Source organism: Crocuta crocuta, unplaced genomic scaffold (assembly GCF_008692635.1).
Source record: "Crocuta crocuta isolate KB4526 unplaced genomic scaffold, BGI_CrCroc_1.0 scaffold81, whole genome shotgun sequence".
Lineage (NCBI taxonomy): Eukaryota > Metazoa > Chordata > Mammalia > Carnivora > Hyaenidae > Crocuta > Crocuta crocuta.
The window spans coordinates 958,471-964,470 of NW_027527808.1; the positions used below are offsets into that span (position 1 = coordinate 958,471).

Genomic DNA, 6,000 nt, shown 5'->3' on the forward strand with positions numbered 1-6,000 from the left:
TAACTCCATTATGCATTGAATAGAATGGAATGGATTGAAGAAAACACAACGTACAAGATGAGATCTCAGAAGAGAGGTTAAAGAGAGATAAACCTACTCCAATTCCATTTTAGTAAATTCCTGAAACTAAAACACAAGAACAAAAATAAAACAAACAAAAAACTGCGGCAACGACTATAATTATCACCAAGGTTAGTTCAACATAATTAACAGCAAGTAGTCTTTTAGGCAGCAAACATCCCAAAGTCTAACATATATTAGATGCACAAAAAATATTTATTGGATGTGAAATAAACTGATTCCATAACAACTTATAAGACTAAGAAACTACTGCTCTTACCAGCACTAAGATAGGTAGTACTTATAAACTCATGGCAAAAGTAGAGATACATCAGTAAGCACTAATCACTATGATTACTAGAAGATCCCTCAGTGGAAAAAACACATTAATTTTACAGTATCTGCAAAACTAATTCCTGCAGGATAATTTAATTTCTTATTGTCTATTCACCTATGTCCACCTCTCATAGAAATAAGAATCATTACATATGTGGTGCTAATAGTCATAAAAATATTTTTAAACATTAGTTATCAGGGTGCCTGAGTGGCTCAGTTGGTTAAGTGTCTGACTTCAGCTCAGATCAGAATCTCGCAGTTCATGAGTTCGAGCCCCGCATTGTCTCTGTGCTGACAGCTCAGAGCCTGGAACTTGTTTCAGGGTGTTGCTGCTGGTTTACCGTTTTTTACTGAATAAAATGAAAATTACAGAAGTGAGGAAAGAAGGAAGGAAGAAAGAATAGGGGGAAGGGGAAGAGAAAGAAGGTAAATGACAAAGAGAGGAAGAAAGGGAGGAAAGGAAGAAGGGAGAATAGGAAGAATAAAAAATGAGTGGAAAGAAAGAAAAGAAAATATTGCATTCACATGTAAGGATATCCATTCCTTTTAACATGTTCTACTATGACTTATCTTTGGGAAATAAATAATTTGTAATTCACAATAAAACCTTTTAATAACAAATTTGGGAAATTCCTACAAGTCATTATAATTTTATCAGGTTAATATTAAACCTGTTCTGTTTCCACTCTACATAACCATTAATGCAACCACCAAAACTGAAATGACAAAAAGCCAAGAAATGTATGGTAACAATGCATGACCCTAAAAAAAAGTCCCTTTTTCTAAAACTAGAACTGTGTGGATAGTTTATAATATTTAAAAAGTAGTCTCATATGTGTTTTTTTATTTCTGAAAAACATAATATATATGGAAACTGTTAATCTGTATTTATAAATTCCTCTAAAATCTCTTCAATCTGGCTACAACAATGTCTCATCCTGCATAGCCTTCTTAGAAGGTGACTTCCAACTCCTTCTGTCGGAGGTTAGGTCTATGTTTCCTCTCCTTGAATCTGGGCAGACCATGACAGATGTGGAGCTTATGACTTTTGAGGCTAGACCATAAGAGGTGGATATGGCTTGTTCCTGCTTCTCTTGGTCTCTTGTTCTAAGAATCCTGCCACCATGCAGTGAGGAAGCCCAAATAGCCTATGGGGGGTCATGTGAAAAGGAACCAAAAAAAACAGAGACAAACTGCTCTGAACCCTACCCAAATTGAAGAAAATTAATCAAAATAAACTGCTGTTGTTTTAAGCCACTAAGTTTTGATGTGGTTCATTAGGTAGAAATAGATAACTAGAACATCATCATGTGCAAATGCTTTAGCTTCCATTCAAAATTGATTGGAATTCTTCAACCTGCCTAGTGATACAATCACTAGGGATTACAATCATCTCCAGTTCAGAAAGAGAACCCACTAGAAAGGCACCTTAAAGAATAAGGATTTTCTGGGGATCCGGAAGAAAAATGTATTCTAGGCAGATGGCTCAGCACATACAAAGCTACAGGATGTGACAAAAAGATGACAGAAAAGATGACTTAGAATTTCAGTATTGAAACCAATGGGGATTGTGATGACTCGAGTGAGAAAGGGCACAGATCATCAAGAGTCTGGAAATGATACTTAATATTTTGATTTTTATTATGTAAACAATTAGAAACTACTGAAGGATTATAAATGACAAATCATGTTCTTTATGAAGAATGGAATAGAGGCAGGATGAGAACAACAATAATAAAAGATACAGAGTTTGAAGGCAGTTGAAATGATCCAGGCCAGAAATAAAGAAGCAACGAGACAGAAAAGGAATAACAGATTGTAGTAGGCTGTAGAGAAATAATACAGGGAAAAGCATGGGAAGCACAGTGTAGAATCACTTCACTACTTGTTTAAGTGACGATTTGGATTGTGACTGTCATTACACACAAGGAATAAGATGGAGAAGGAGCATGGTGGGAAAGACAACACAGTACAAGGTAGATAGTGTTGGGAGAAGGGTATGACAAGTTCAAATTATGATTTGGTAACTGCATACATAAGCCTAAGGTCCGGNGTATTCCAGTATCTGTATATCTGTATATATATATACAGATATATATGTATATATCTGTATATATATATATGTATATATCTGTATATATATATCTGAACATATCTTTCCCTGTTGGTTTTACCCTACTTTCTTAATGTGGACTTTTAATACAGGAGGATCTGACCTGAAATCACAACTAAGGCAAACATAAAAGAAAAATAAATAAATAAAACTGAAAATAATAATGATCTAAAATAGAAGGCATTTCTGAAATCTAAAAGTTTCAAATTCAAAAACTAGAAGCTCATAAGCAGTCAAGACAACTTCTCTCAAGCTTGCATATTTTTTTCATATGCAGCAAGTACATGCAGAGTTATAGGCAGCCCACCAAAGAGGGTTAGGACATTTTTATAGAACAAATGTCATTGAAAAGACATAGAAAAGTTGTTTACCATGCCGTATGACTCAGATCCAGTCAAAAGGAGAGAGTTCTTAATGTAGATTAAAAATGACCACCCACAATCTTCAGACAGTCATAATTTGGAACATAGCTCAGTATATGTGCTATGGTACAAAGAAATACTTGTTTCAGAGTTACCAAGATTAAATGGACTAGGCTTTATATTTGGAAATAGTAATATAACAAAAAATTTACTATTAATTTTTTATGTATTTACTACTATGATAAATATGGTAATTACACAAGCTCATCTAATCATCACAGCCATATTAAGAGATAAGTACTATTTTTAATTCCCATCTTATAGAAAATTGAAGTTTATTCACAAAGGTTGAATAACTTATTTAAGACCATATACCTACTTAATAGAATACATAGGTTTTAAGGTTATTTTAATCCAAATCACTACTTTATAATCTGAATTATGTAAATTGTTTGAGACTCCTTTGTTTCTTCTATAAAATGAGGTTATATTGACTGACTTGTCATAGGACTTGAGATTTTGCATGTGACTAACCCAGCACAGTGCATGACACATATTTTGTACTCTAAAATATTATTTTGACTATTCTGATGTTGATGAAAATTATTATTATAGTCATTTGGAGTAGATGCAGATCTTTACAAATTTTCTATATATGGATCCGAAAAGGAATAGATGCATATACATTTGTAGTCAGTATGATCTGGATTATATGAGTAGTCTACTTATCACAGGAAAAGAAAAGTGTTTCTTTATATCTTCCTATAAAAATATACTAATCTGCTATTTAATTAAAATCAGTCCAGATATGCTTGTGAGTCCAGTAAACAGTAAGGCATGGAGACAAAATGGAACAATGTAAAACAACCTTTAATACCAAACATACATGAAGCTCAAGTGAAGGAGAATAGCCTTTCTCAGAGACCATCAAATGCTATTTGATGAGCAAACTGTGCAAAACACCATGGAAGGGAAATATCTTACATTCCTCCTTGGCCTTTTGGCTTAGATCACATGTGGAAAATACCTTACAAAAGAAATCAGACAAAGAGATATAAGAGGAATATAAGAAGATGGAAGAATATATTTGAAGATAAAATTTGATACGACACACATATTGCATCTATGTGCCGAGATAGTACAGAGCAATCGAATGATTGGAAATAAATGGAGTTATGCCAAGGTAAAAGGATAAGCACTCCTATTGTTGAAATACTGATATTGATTTGGATAAAACAACTTTGTGGCCACAGACAGAAAACATACACAATTTTTGCATTTTTATTTGAATAATGAAATCACCAGAATTCTTTTGCTAAAAAGATAGGCACTTAAACCAATCCGATTGAAGTAAAAAGGAAATTTGTTAGTTAGTATAGCTGGGAAAAAACCCAAAAAACAAACAAATGAAAAAACTAATGTGATTCAGAATATTATAGACTATCTCTTGTTTTTACTGTTTCTCTTTGCAAACTGGTCTCATTCTACCCAGCTGCAGACAGATGCTTTACATGTTGGGGAAATGTAGCTAGTATAGATTTGGTTCAGCAACCTCAGTAGAAAAAGAATGTTTTATTCTTCCATCATCTGTAAGTATTCCCAGGAAAGATGCTGAGTATGCATTCATGTACATCATCATTCATTCAACAACAACAACAAAAAGGCTATTTTTGTTTGCTTACATACATCTATCATAGTTTCCCCAAAATAATAAAGAAGATTTTAACTTAGAGTAATGCCCATTTATTTTCAAGCCCATGTTTTTACCCAGAGAAAATTATCAGGTTTTATCAGAAGGTTAAATTACTAAGCTACTGCTGAAAGTTTTATATTATGCTGCCCATGTGTCCAAGAGATTAATGGGTATGTGAGTTTATTAGCAGTAAATTATTAAGATGCTATTAAGGCAGCCTTGATGGACATTTGAATTACCCAATTATCATGTACACTATGAATACAGTAATTTGTAAATAAGTGAACACAAAACAATTTTAATAACCACATAATTCCAAGAAAATTTAGTTACCACATTCAAATTTATATCGCTCCTTGATTATTTCACTGCCATCACCAGAAAGGGCAAAAAGAAGAAGTTAAGGCTGGAAATAAAAGTACAAGTATCAACTTGTGAGGATTTTTTTTATGACAAGGCTTTAGTAGCTGAGGTATTGATATAGTACATTTCCACTTCTGACATGACAGGATAACAGGTACCAGACTTGCCTTTTGTTTTATCAACTCAAAAACTGGGCAAAACACAGGAAACAACTGTTTGCAGACATTGTACAACAGATGAAAAGATCTCTGAGAGATGGAAGAAACAGTAACCCCCAATGGCTGTACCTGCTTTCTGCCTGGTAGCGCTCCTGAGACCATTGTAGAGTGGGAGAGAACTCAGGCAGAGGCCAGGATTCCTGCAGAGCTAAGGAGCCACAGCTAACAATTCAGGGAGATGAGGCAGGTAGAATTTGTGGGGCAAAATTCTATAAAGGAGAGAGAGAGCTATGTAGTGAATGGGCTACAAAATTTTGCATGAGACCCTTTGTCTTTGCTGGTGAAATACCATGAGATTGAGCAAAAAATTACAGGGAACCTATAAGGTAAACAATTCCCAGAACTAACACAGGGCACAAAGATATTTGAATTATAATCAGTGGCAGTAGAGAGAACCCAGTAAACAGATGAGGCTTTCAGTCAAGAACTCAAAAAAGTGTCAATTCTTAATACAAAAACTGTATTATACCAAAGGCCACTCTAGACCTACTTTAACTAAAATTTATCAATAAGCCTAAATTGTAACTCAACTACCAGTCAAAACAAAACACAGTTCTTTAAAGGAAGACAATAAAAACGCAAGACACTCAACAATGTAATTACTATACACAAAAATCAGCATCTAAATATGACTAAAAGCAGGAAAGCTGGCTTTACTTTTAAGTTGTCATTTCTTTTAAAGTTTTATTTATTTTCCTCGAGAGGGAAAAAAAGACAACTGGGGAGGTGCAGAGAAAGGGAGAGAGAAAGAATCTCAAGCAGGCTCCACACAGGGCTCCAACTCAGGAACTAAGCTGAAATCTAGATCTAAGCCAAAATCTAGAGTCAGTCACCGAACCAACTGAGCCAACCAAC

At 34.2% G+C, this 6,000-nt stretch overlaps 1 long non-coding RNA gene across 6 annotated transcripts in view; it reads right to left on the reverse strand.

The window, feature by feature from the left end:
* LOC144240231 (uncharacterized) overlaps window positions 1-5,281 on the reverse strand; it is a 217,160-nt gene extending 211,879 nt beyond the window's left edge. For 5 of the 6 annotated variants that reach the window (XR_013337658.1, XR_013337657.1, XR_013337654.1 and 2 more), the window contains exon 1: window positions 5,215-5,281. This is a non-coding gene — a long non-coding RNA (uncharacterized LOC144240231). The remainder of the gene's footprint in view (window positions 1-5,214) is intronic. The other variant, XR_013337652.1, reaches the window with a different exon arrangement.
* Between the last annotated feature and the right edge of the window lie 719 nt (window positions 5,282-6,000).